The sequence below is a fragment of the Phascolarctos cinereus genome, unplaced genomic scaffold (assembly GCF_003287225.1).
Source record: "Phascolarctos cinereus isolate Bilbo 61053 unplaced genomic scaffold, phaCin_HiC Scaffold_726;HRSCAF=1367, whole genome shotgun sequence".
Classification (NCBI taxonomy): Eukaryota; Metazoa; Chordata; class Mammalia; order Diprotodontia; family Phascolarctidae; genus Phascolarctos; species Phascolarctos cinereus.
This window is the reverse complement of record NW_027556098.1, coordinates 130,692,196-130,705,676: the sequence shown is the minus strand read 5'-3', so window position 1 is coordinate 130,705,676 and position 13,481 is coordinate 130,692,196. Positions and strand designations below refer to the sequence as shown.

The 13,481-nt window shown below is 39.3% G+C and overlaps 1 non-coding gene and 1 pseudogene across 1 annotated transcript; one reads left to right on the top strand and one right to left on the bottom strand.

Annotated features, from left to right (window-relative positions):
* Positions 1–1,200: 1,200 nt before the first annotated feature.
* On the top strand, positions 1,201–1,364 carry LOC144454700 (U1 spliceosomal RNA). Its single transcript, XR_013483209.1, has one exon. It is a non-coding gene; the product is annotated as a U1 spliceosomal RNA (small nuclear RNA).
* A 5,708-nt stretch (positions 1,365–7,072) lies between these two features.
* Positions 7,073–7,181, bottom strand: LOC144454715 (U2 spliceosomal RNA; annotated as a pseudogene).
* Positions 7,182–13,481: the final 6,300 nt, after the last annotated feature.

Genomic DNA, 13,481 nt, shown 5'->3' with positions numbered 1-13,481 from the left:
AGATTGTTTTCCCTTGGTTTACACGGATATAAAAGGGGTCATTTGGAAGGGGATTTTTGGAGTACTTTGATGTCAGAGATGGGGATGCCAAATCTCTATTGGCCAGAAGCGGACCTCGTGCATGGCTTCTGCTGAGTCAGAGCAGGACACCTTCCCTTGGCCTCCCTGACCAGACCTCTTAGCGGTTCTTCAGTCTCCCCAGTCTAGTAGGTATGAGCTCGCCTGGTCAGTGAGTGTGTATCGTTTCTTTTCTTATTCCCCCTTTTCTTTATTTTGATTATTACTTACTGTATTGAATGTTATTCTCATCTTTATGTGTGTGCTTTGCCTTAGTCATTATTAATCATTGTAAAATAAATGTGATAATTTAAGTTTATACTGAGTATATGTCATTATATCTTGAGATCCGAACCTAAATTGAAACTTCACAGTCTGTAATCCTTTCTATTACACCACCATGTAAATTATGCCATGACCAATAAACACAAGACCATGCTGGAGCAGTCGTTGAAGAGCCCAAAGTTCATATTAGCCAGATCGTTTCAGGTCTACCTAGAAAAGTCACTTTGCCCTCCTTTGGTCTGATTTCAAATCATGACAGCTACAATTCATCCATCTGACAGTTCCATTCCAAAACAGATGGCCTACTCCTTTGAGACTTCCAGAATAAGCAAAAAAAAAAAACTAAGCATCAAAAACAGTGCTCTGCGCAGCGGTCTAGACATTGATCAGTTGAGTAGAACTATATATTATATTTCCAAATGAGGCAGTTTGATAAGCCAGAAAGAAACACATGGAATCAGGTATGACTTGATTTTTATCAAAGAACTGACTGAGATAGAGTAATATTAATTCATGTTAGTTCCATTCATTTTCTTATCTAAGCTCCGCTGATCAACCATTATTAGGTAGAGGTCTGTAGTGGGGCAGTTTTGGTGAGTGACTTCAGTAAGGGACAGGCCCTTATGCAGATGAGGAGACTGCTGCCAGCGTTTTCTCTAAGCAGATAGTGCGTCTGGAAAAGGTGAATTTTGAAGGTCGAAGGGGTGTAAGCGAGTTCATTCATGGGAATTGCTTGCAGGTATTGGCGGTTTGTGCGGGTGGAGCTTGCGTTGTTGGGCTGTGGAAGTGCGGAGTAAGTGATCCTGCGTTTAGAGTGTGTGTGCGTGGTGGGAGTGGTGGAACTCAGCGTTGTGCGGCATACCTATCTGGCAGGGGTGATTCCATGATCACGAAGATGGTTTCCCCAGGGCGAGGCTTATCTGTTGCACTCTGAATGGGCTGACCCCTGCGATTTCCCCAAATGCAGGAAACTCAACTGCATAATTTGTGGTAGTGGGGGACTGTGTTCGCGCTCTCCCCTGATCTTGAGTCTTTTAAAGATAGTTAGAGGTCATGCTAGTAGTTATTACTTGTTTATAACAAAATTAGTGGTTTAACACAAATTCTTGCCTCAAGAATTGAGTCAGGGGATGTGCTCAATTGATCCCCTTCTTACTTTGCCGAGTTCTGGAACTGGTATTGTCTCTACTTGGGCAACAGAGTTTGGTGATTGGCAACCTTTGTTCATCATTATCTAAAGCAAGGGTTGATACCAGGATCTCCAACAAGGTTTTCCCTTCTGAGGCCTAGGCGTTGCACTCCAGATACACTGACCCCTTCAATTTTCCAAAATGTGCACAAAACTCAATCGTATGTTTTAGACGGGCTGCTTTGCGGTTTCCAAGAAAAGGTCTCTAATGTGCTTTTAGGCACCTGGTAATTTTTAAAATATTTTCCCCCCCACCAATAAAGTGTAAAAAACATTTTAAACTTTTTTTTCAAGTTTTGAGTTCCAAATTCTGTTCCTCGAAGCCTCCTGTCTCCCCTCCCTGAGTTGGTAAGCAATCTGATATAGGTTACACATGTGCAATCATGTGAAACATATTTCCATACTTGAAACAAGAAAAGAAAGACTTGCCTGATATTCTACCAGCTTCCTTTTTGTCTTTAGCAGCATGGTGAAATTCAGTGCCCATGCTAATCCTGAGCAGTCAGTTAGTAGGTTTTGGTTTCGAGTTAAATGTGTATTTTTTTCAAGGAGCAAAATTTTTATTTTCTCTTCCTACCACCTTTCACTGCTGCAAAAACAAAACAAACAAAAACCCCCTATGGAACATGTAGGAGTAGAGGGGCAGAAGAAATAGCCTCATTGACCGTCACAACAACAAAAAAAGGCCTCTAGTTCTGCACCCTGAGTGCACCACCACTGTTAGAAGGTAGAAAACATACTTTATCACCTGTCCAAAAGAATCTCGGTTGGTCCCTGTGCTGATCAGAATTCTTAAGGTACATGTAGTTGTGATGGATTTCTAGGTTCCATGGGTTGGTTTCTCATTGAGTGACAGAGTTTTTGGTGTTTGTCATTCAATGGGATAGGGACAGGTAAGCGGACTGAGAAACCATTGTTATATTTGCCCTTTTTATCCAGAAATTGGGGTGTTGCAAAGGAGGTGGAGGAGGGACTTGAATGAGTGGCTGTGAGTGTGTGCAGGGAGAGGGGGCATAAACCAGCTTATTGTTTGTTTTTTTTCCCCTTGAGAGAAGTGAAGGCATAAGGCACTAGATTTTTCTCATCTGATCGAGGTTGTTTTGTTTTGTTTTGTTTTGTTTTTGATGGGTTGCTGACCAGTAACTTCAGGACCCTAAAACCTAAGTATTATCTATAGCTGTTTCGGAGAAACAAAATGTATTACTACTTTTCTGCTCACCCCCCTACTGACTACAGACGAGGTCTAGAAAAATATCTACAGCTGCATGAAGGAGATGATTCTTCGAGGTTTGCTGACAAAAGGCAGAGGAAAAGCCCTCATGAAATTTACTGCCTCCTTAACAGCCAGTAAAATTATCCATCTCTCTCTCTTTTTTTCTTAAACACAAACAGTTATTCCCCAAAGGAAGGTGCACCGTTCCCTGAAGTACTGCAATACTAGGTTGATATGTGGAGTGGACAGAGCAAGCTTCTATTCCACCTCCCAGATTCAAAAATCCATTTATCTAAATCACTATTTGTTGAGGGCCGATCTTAAGAGTCTGATAAGGGTTTAAGATCCAAGGCAGAGTTTGACCTCTGCTCAGGCTTTCACCCCAAAGGGCTCAAGGATTAAGTGGTACGGCTCCCCAATTCCTTCCTGATAAAGAGATCTCTGAGACATCCCTTCTCTCTCTTTGAACCTTAGGTTTACATATTTACTCTTCTATGCAGGTGGCGCCAAGGCGCCTGGGAAAACCTTGGAATCTACAGCCCAATCTAGGAACCCTGATAAGGAGGAAATTCATGATTGTTACATCCTCAGCAGATGTTCTGGGGAGTATCTCATGGGGAGGACTCTTTTGAAGTTAGGCTAGATGTTCCCTATATATTCTGTGCCCTCAGATGAATAAACCGAGTCAGTAATTCTACTCCGCCTGGCCCATGTCATAAGTTATTTCACGCCTCTCCATTCGGTGTACAATCTGGTTGCTGGCGACACATTGGCGCTTCGAACAGGGACTAAAAGCCAGAGGGAGGTCGGTTCCTTGAAAGAAACAAGCTCCAGAGGAAGAAATCCTTGCTGGTCACTATGCCAGGAAACAAGGTCCTGAAGTGGCTCAACGCCGTGGTACTGAGGTAAAAAGGAACGAGGATCATTACAGGTTTCCCCATAGAAATAATAGGATTATGGGGGGGGGGGGAATCACCAGGCTTACGTGGGAGATTATTAAAAAAAAATTGATTAGAAAAAAGTTTAGAAACAGGCTTGGTATTTAGAGCATAAGATATAGTGTCGCTTTGCAAAGGCCCACATATATACTTTCGATCTTAAGAGGCGCCCTTAAGATCAAAAGTATGGGTCAAGAACAAAGTGGAAAAAGAGATAGAGAGTATTACCTAAGATTACTAAAGAAAATAGTGAAAGAAAAAGGTTTAGTTATTCCAAACAGTCAGTTATAGGAATTTTTAGAAGTTATAGAAAAATGCTGCCCATGGTTTCCACCAGAAGGGACAATTGATTTAAAGAAATGGGAGATTGTAGGCAAGCAACTAAGAGAATATTACAGAGAAGAGGGCCCTGGTGCATTCTGGATTGCTACCTTTTAAATGTGGAATGTGCTAAAAATATGTCTTATGCCCCGGATAAAGTACTAGTGGCTGAGAAAGTGATATGGGCAGATAAGGGGGTAGGAACAGTTGAGGAAGAAGAAATGCATAAAGCCTTTGAGGAACAATTGAGCATAGTTGAAGAGGAGAGGGAAGATGCATATTCTGTTATACAACAGAGAAATGTGCATTCCCCTAAGCAACAGAAAGATGTGTATTTACCTTCAGTTAAACAACAGCCTGGGAGAAAGTTAATATGTAAGGGCTTGTTAGAAGAGACAATACAAAGGGCAGAAAGCAGAGGGGAAGAAGTGCCTATGGACTTAAAATTAGCTATCCCAAAAAGCATGATGTTTCCACTATATGAAGAAGAGAATCCAGATAATCCTGGACAGATGATTAGGGAACATAGGAATTTTGAATTCAAAGTTTTAAGAGAATTAAAACAAGCCTCAGTACAATATGGGCCAAACAGTCCCTATGTACAAACTTTATTAGATTCAATAACTAATACAGCCATGGCCCCATATGATTGGTATTCATTAGTAAAAACATGTTTGGAGCCAGGAGATTATCTAATATGGAAATCAGAATTTACTGAGCAATGCCAAGAGCAGGCAGGATACAATACAAGAACATTGATTCCTATTTCTCTGGAGCAGCTCACAGGGACAGGAATGTTTACTGCACTGCAGTAACAGCTAGATTATCCACTTGTAGCATATGAACAAATTACGAAAGCTGCACAGGCAGCATGGTTAAAGGTTCCTGGGAAACAAGATAGGGGAGCCTTGTATACTCAGATAAAGCAAGGCCCCCAAGAAACTTTCCCAGATTTTGTAGCCCGACTTACGCAAGCCATACAAAGGAGCTTTTCTGATTCAAAAGCAGCTGAAATACTCCTTCAAAAATTGGCCAGTGAAAATGCTAATGCTGATTGTAAAAAAGCCTTACAAGGCGGCAAGCCCAATATGGATATTACAGAAATGATTCAGCGTAGAGTGTAGGGACCACGCAATTTCAGGTACAGGCTATGGCAGCAGCCCAAGCAGAAATGCTAGCAGCTGCCTTTCCTAACAATCAGAGGGATCTGAGAAGGTTAAAATGTTTTAATTGTGGAAGGCCTGGCCATATAAAAAAGGATTGTAGGGCTCTTAGGAAGACAGTCTCAGCCCCCTAGTACTCCTTGTCCTAGGTGTCAAAGAGGAAATCATTGGGCTTCATCATGTAGATCTACTTCAGATGTTAATGGACAGCTTTTAAACCCCTGGAGGGGCCGCTCCGCCTGCCAAACAATAGGAGCAGTGCTTTCATTGATCCAACCAGTCCCTGCTCCACACCCACAAGACCCACAATATTAGACCTTATTCGTGCCACCCCAGGTAGTGCCGGATTAGATTTAAGTTTCACTCTTGATAAAAACATTGGAGATGAAGTTGTACATATTCCCACTGGAGTACATGGTCCATTACCCCCAGGGATGGTGGGTTTAATCTTAGGCCTTAGTTGCCAGACACTTAGGGGACTCATGGTCATTCCTGGAGTGGTGGACTCTGATTACACTGGAGAAATTGAGGTTATGGTTTATGCTTTTCCTCGTTGTCGTTTTGTCATTCAAAAAGGGGAAAGAATAGCACAAATGATTGTAATGGATTATAAAAAACTGGGGAATATGACCAAAAAAAGGTAAGGGGGACAGAAGGATTTGGTAGCACAGGACTGTTTTGGCATAGAACTATCACAGATGCCAGACCAACTCTAAAAATAGAGGTACAAGGAAAAGAATTTGAAGGGTTAATAGACACTGGAGCTGATAAGTCAGTTGTCACCTTACGGGCTTGGCCTAGAGACTGGCCACTAGATCAAGGAAATGTGATGTTACAGGGAATAGGAGAAATAGCCGCTCCTGCACAAAGCGCAACATGGCTTACTTGCTTACGTGGGAGATTATAAAAAAAAGTTGATTAGAAAAAAGTTTAGAAACAGGCTCGGTATTTAGAGCATAAGATATAGTGTCGCTTTGGAAAGGCCCACATATATACTTTCGATCTTAAGAACTATAAATTAGAGAAATGCAAATCAAAACAACTCCGAAGTACCACATCACACATATAAGACTGGCCAAGATGAGAAAACAAGAAAATGATAAATGTTGGAGAAGATGTGGGAAAATTGGAACACTAAATGCACTGTGGCTGGAGTTGTGAAATAATCCAACCATTTTGGAGAGCAATTTGGAACTATGCCCAAAGGCTATAAAAATGTGCGTAACCTTTAACCCAGCATTTTTAGGGCTATGTCCCAAAGAGGTCCTACAAATGGGAAAAGGACCCACATGTACAAAAATAGTTATAGTAGCTCTTTTTTTGGTGGCAAAGAATTGACAATTGAGAAGATGCCCATCCATTGGAGAATGGCTGAACAAATTGTGGTATATGAATGTAATGAAATCCTATTGTGCTGTAAGAAATGATGAACAGGCTGATTTCAGAAAAACCTGGAAAAGCTTGTATGCTCTGATGCTGAGTGAAGTGAGCAGAACCAACAGAAAGTTGTACACAATAACAGCCAAGTTGTGTGATGACTAACATTGATAAACTTAATCCTTCTCAATAATACATGGATCTAAGACATCTCCAAAGGCCTCCAAATGCTATCTACATACAAAGAAAGAACTATGGAGTTTTAATGCAGATAGAAGCATACTATTTGCTATTTTTTTTTCTGTTGAGCTATGTTTCCTTTTTCTGGTGGTTCCTCCTATTGGTTCTAATTCTTACTTACAACATCACTAATGTGTGATGTTTAATATGTTTAATAGGAATGTATATGTATAGCCTATATCAGATTGTATGCTGGCTTGGGAAGGGTGGTGTGGAGGAAGGGAGAGAAAAATTTTAAACTCAAAAGCATATGGAAGTGACGGTTGATAAACCAAAGTAAATTAAGAAAAAAAAGAAAGACCATTTAATGTGTTCTACTCAGATAGGGGACAAATCAGATATTAAACTGATAAGAAGAGATACTACACTTGATCTTAGCCAAAAGACCAAAAAGCGATAAGCAGCAAGTGGCCCACTCCCCTCACCCCTTCGCTGTGGCACCCTTTTCCGCTCCCACCTACTACTAAACCTTTGAACAAACCTCATCCGCCCTCAGCTACCTCCTACCCCCGACAAAACAGCTGCCAGCCTGGCGCTTTTACACAACCTGACGGTCGCCTAAAAACACCCCCCAAAATGGACCTTTACCAACCAGATCTTAGCACTTTCTTCCACTAGGGAATGATTTTCCTGCCACCTAGACACCTTTGCCTCCTGGCTTGCTCAATATTTGCATAATTCTCCTTTCTTCTGAACTTTCCCTTTCAGTTCTCCTTCGCTTTGTTCTTTTCTGTTTCTTCTTCAAAGGCCTCCAAAAGCTACAGAGAAACCCACCTACCAGGAAGAGAAATCAGGACACTCTGATAGCCTTGATGGGAGGCCGGTAGTCTACAGAAGCCCACGATAACTAGCTACTTACCTGCCCCACTACCTTGTCAGAGCCCTGAGCAATAAAAAAGAGAAGGAGGAGGAGTTTTTGTACAAAAAAAGCCAATGCAACCAGTATTAGAAGGAAAGTAGAAAATTTGGAAAGAATTTTTAGAACCAGTGTCTCTCTCTGATAAGGGCCTCATTTCTAATATACATAGAAAATTAAGTCAAATTTATAAGAATACAAGTCATTTCCCAATTGACAAATGGTCACAGGATATGAACAGGCAGTTCTCAGATGAAGAAATTAAAGCCATCTATAGTCATATGAAAAATGCTCTAAATCATTATTGATTAGAGAAATGCAATTCAAAACAACTCTGAGGTACCACATCACACCTATCAGATTGACCAACATGACAAAACAGGACAATGATAAATGTTGGAGAAGATGTGGGGAAATTGGAACACTAATGCATTGTTGGTGGAGTTGTGAAATGATCAGGCCATTTTGGAGAGCAATTTGAAACTATGCCCAAAGGGCTATAAAAATGTGCAATAGCTCTTCTAGAACTGTATCCCAAAGAGATCCTAGAAATGGGAAAAGGACCCACATGTACAGAAATATTTATAGCAGCTCTTTTTGTGGTGGCAAAGAATTGGAAACTGAGAGAATGCCCATTAATTGGGGAATGGCTGAACAAGTTGTGGTATATGAATGTAATGGAATACTGTTGTGGTATAGGAAATGATGAGAAGGCTGACTTCAGAAAAACCTGGAAAGACTTGTATGCTCTGATGCTGAGTGAAGTGAGCGGAACCAAGAGAACATTGTACACAGTAACAGCCCTGTCGTTCGATGACTAGCTTTGATAGACTGAGCTCTTCTCAGCAATACAAAGATCTAACATCTCCAAAGTTCTCATGATGGAAAATGCTATCCACATCCAAAGAAAGAACTATGGAGTTTGAATGCAGATCAAAGTACACTATTTGCTATTTTTTTCTTCTGTTTTCTTTTGTTTCCTCTTTCAGGTGGCTCTTCCTATTGGTTCTAATTCTTCCTTACAACATGACTAATGGGAAAATATGTTTAATAGGAATAAATATGTATAGCCTACATCAGATTGTATGCTGTCTTGGGGAGGAAGCGGGCAAGGAAGAGGGAGAAAAATTTATAACTCAAAAGCTTATGGAAGTGATTATTGATAAATCAAAATAAATTCATTTTTTTAAAAAAGGAGGAGAAGGAGTAAGATGGCATTTTCAGTGTAATGGAATATTCCTGGGAAAGTAAGACATAAGAGGGAACAAGGTATTCCATCTCCCTTTTCCAAAAATCCATTTCACACCTGGTCTGGGGCTAGTTGAACCCGGGTTCAATGACTCTAAATCCCACGTCCACTCCCCTCTAATACACTGTCTCTTCCTTGATTTCTGTAGCACATTTGTATCCACCTCACACACTTATGATCGCTACAGCCACCACACTGGTAATCCTATGAAGAGATCAAGTTTAAATACACTCCCGCTTTGCAGTGTGCAAGCAAGGTCATCCAGCCAAACATTTCTTCTACCCATCAGTGTCCCAAGCTAATGCCTTGTTGCCAACTGTCCAGCCTGGACCCTGAATTTGATAGCGATGATGTTTGAGGACTCAAGAGTGATGTGTCCTCTTCATTCTATCCTGGGCAGATTACAACACCCCGTTCCTATCTGCCTCCATAATGTCACACTCACTGCCTCATATATCCACTTCCAGAGAGGAAAATTCTGTCCTTGAAGAGTCAGAATCCCCCACTCCATTGGAGGTCATTAACCTTCAGATGTGGGTTTCACCTGGACAAACCTTTTTGTTATACGGCATGCCTCCTGATCTTCAGCAGCTGACAGAATACCTTGCTTCAAGAGGTATTCCCTTGGTCACACAGGAGAACGCAGAGGCAAAAAAATCATCAAAGCCAACCAGGTAACCAGCTTCACTAGAGCTCCCCAGATTTTGTGCTCTCCTTGTTATCAACACACTCAACTCATGAGTATGAAAACCAATTCAGAAACCTGCATATGAAGCTGACCTCACCAATGTTATTTTTTTTGTTTTATATATGACATCATTTTTCCAATTACTCGTAAAGATAATTCTAAACATTCATTTTTATAAGTTTTGAGTTCCAAATTTTTCTGTTTTCCCCCTCTCATCCCTAGGATGGTAAGCAATTTAATATAGGTTATATATGAGCAATCATATAAAACATATTTCCATATTAGAAGAGACAGAACAAAAGCAGGGAAAAAAGATTATGAAAAAATAAAGTGAAAATAATGTGCTTCGATCTGCATTCAGACTCCATCAGTTCTTTCTCTGGACATGGATAGCATTTTCCATGATGAGTCTTGGAATTGTCTTGGACCATTGTATTGCTGAGAAGAGCTGAGTCTACCCTAAGATGATCATTGCACAATGTTGATGTTACTGCGTACAATGTTCTCCTGGTTCTGTTCACTTCATTCAGGAGCAGTTCATGTAAGACTTTCCATGTTTTTCTGAAATCTGCCTGCTTGATATGTCTTATAGCAAAGTAGCATTCTGTTACATTGATATAACAACTTGTTCAGCCATCCCCTAATTGATGGGCTTTCCCTCAATTTCCAATTTTAGCCACCCAAAAAGAGCTCCTAGAAATATGTGGGTCCCTTTCACTTCTTTAGGATCTCATTGGGATACAGACCTAGTAGTTGTATTGCTGGATCAAAGGGTAGGTACAGTTTGATTGCTCTCCAGAACTGCAGGATCAGTTTAGGACTCCACCAGCAATGTATTAGCGCCCCAATTTTCTCGAGTCTTCTCCAACATTTATCAGTTTCCTTTTCTGTCACATTAGCCAATCTGATAGGTGTGAGGTGGTACCTCTGAGTTATTTTAATTTGCATTTCTCTAAGCAAATGTGATTTAGAGCACTTTTTCACATGACTATAGATAGCTTTGCTTTCTTCTTCTGAAAGTTACCAGTTCGTATCCTTTGACCATTTATTATTTGGGGAATGACTTGCATGCTTACAAATTTGATTCAGTTCTCTATATATTGGAGAAATGAGACTTCTATCAGAAACATTTGCTGTAAAAATTGTTTTCCAGCTTTCTGCTTTCCTTCTAGTTTTGGCTGCATTGGTTTTGCTTGTGCAAAACCTTTTTAATTTAATGTATTCAAAATTATCCATTTTGATTTTCATAATATTCTCTATTTCTTGTTTGATCATAAGTTCTTCCCTTCTCTATAAATCTGAGAAGTAAACTATTCCTTGTTCTCCTAATTTGCTTTTGGCAAAGGTGAATTAATATTTTTTCTTTTGTTTGCTTTTTTAAAATTAATTTATTTTTAGTTCAACATTCACTTACACAAGCTTTTGAGTTTTAAATTTTCTCCCCCTCCCTCTCTACCTCCCTCCATGAGACAGCATACAATCTCATATAGCCTATATATATCCATTCCTGTTAAACATATTTTCCCATTAGTCATGTTGTAAGGAAGGATTATAACCAATAGGAAAAACCATAAGAAAGAGGAAACAAAACGAAAGAGAAGAAAAAAATAGCAAACAGTATGCTTTGATCTGCATTCAGACTCCATAGTTCTTTCTTTGGATGTGGATAGCATTTTCCATCATGAGACTTTTGGAGATGTCTTAGATCCTTGTATTGCTGAGAACAGCTCGGTCTATCAACGTTAGTCATCAGACAACGATGCTGTTACTGTGTACAAAGTTCTCCTGGTTCTGCACATTTCACAACAGCATCAAGTCCATACAAGGCCTTCCAGGCTTTGCTGAAGTCTTCCTGCTCATCATTTCTTACACCACAACAGTATTCCATTACATTCATATACCACAACTTGCTCAGCCATTCCCCAATTGATGGGCATCCTCTCAATTTCCAATTCTTTGCCACCACAAAAAGAGCTGCTATAACTATTTTTTGTACATGTTGGTCCTTTTTCCATTTGTAGGATCTCTTTGGGATATAGCCCTGGAAGTGCTATTGCTGGGTCAAAGGTTATGCACATCTTTATAGACCTTTGGGCATAGTTTCAAATTGCTCTCCAAAATGGTTGGATCATTTCACAACTCCAGGCACAATGCATTAGTGTTCCAGTTTTCCCACATCTTCTCCAACATTTATCATTGTCCTGTTTTGTCATGTTGGTCAATCTGATAGGTGTGATGTGGTACCTCAGAGTTGTTTCAATTTGAATTTCTCTAATAAATAATGATTTAGAGCATTTTTTCATATGACTATAGATGGCTTTAGTTTCTTCATCTGAGAACTGCCTGTTCATATACTTTGACCACTTATCAATTGGGGAATAACTTGTATTTTTATAAATTTGACTTAGATCTCTATGTATTTTAGAAATGAGGCCCTTATCAGAGACCCTGTTTGCAAAAATTCTTTCCTACTTTTCTGCTTCCCTCCTAATCTTGGTTGCAATGGCTTTGTTTGTGCAAAACCTTTTCAATTTAATGTAATCAAAATCATCCATTTTGTACTTTATAATGTTCTCTATCTCTTGTTTTGTCATCAATTCTTCTGTTCTCCACAAATCTGACAGGTAAACTATTCCTTGCTCTCCCAGTTTGCCTACGGTATCCCACTTTGTCTAAATCATGTACCCATTTTGACCTTATCTTGGTATATGGTTCAAGATGTTGGTCTATGCCTAGTTTCTGCCATGCTCCTTTCCAGTTTTCCTAGAAGTTTTTGTCAGATAGTGAGAAGCTGGGGTTTTGGGGTTTATCAAATAGTAGATTACTATAGTCATTGACTACTGTGTCTTGCATACCTAAGCTTTTCCACTGATCCATCACTCTGTTTCTTAGCCAGCACCAAGTAGTTTTGATAATTCCTGCTTGTAATACAATTTAAGATGTGGTAAGGCTAGGCCACCTTTTCTAGCATTTCTTTTCATTAGTTCCCTTGATATTCTGGACTTTTTGTTCTTCCAGATAAATCTTATTATTTTTTTCTAGCTCTAAAAATAAATTTTTGGTAGTTTGATTGGTATGGCACAGAATAAGTCAATTAGCTTAGGTAGAATTGTCATTTTCATTATATTGGCTTGGCCTGTCCATGAGCAATTGATGTTTTTGTAAATATTCATCCATTTCACTAAGATTGTCAAATTTATTGGCATACAGTTGGGCAAGATAGTTTCTAATTATTGTTTTAATTTCCTCTTCATGGTGGTGAATTCACTGTTTCTATTTTTGATACTGATCATTTGGTTTTCTTCTTCTTTTTTTTTTTATTAAATTGACCAAAGGTTTATCTATTTTATTGGGGTTTTTTTCCCCATAAAACCAGCTCTTAGTTTTATTTATTACTTAAATGGTTTTCTTAATTTCAATTTTATTAATATCTCCTTTGGTTTGCAGTATTTCTAATTTGGCATTTAATTGGGGATTTTTAATTTGTTCTTTTTCTACTTTTTAAAGTTGCATGCCCATTCATTGTTCTCCTCTCTATTTTATTCATGTAAGCACTGAGAGATATAAAACTTCCCCTAAGAACTGCTTTAGCTGCATCCCACAAGTTTTGTATGTTGTCTCATTATTGTCATTCTCTTGAATGAAGTTATTGATTGTTTCTATGATTTGTTGTTTGAAACATTCATTCTTTAGAATTAGATGACTTATTTTCCAATTAATTTTTAGTCTATCTTTCCATGACCATTTATTATATATAGTTTTTATCGCATCATGATCTGAAAAGGATGCATTTAATACTTCTGCCTTTCTGCATTGGATTGGGAGTTTTTTATGCCCTAGAACATGGTCAATTTTTGTGTAAGTGCCCTGTACCACCTAGAAAAAAGCATATTCCATTCAATCCC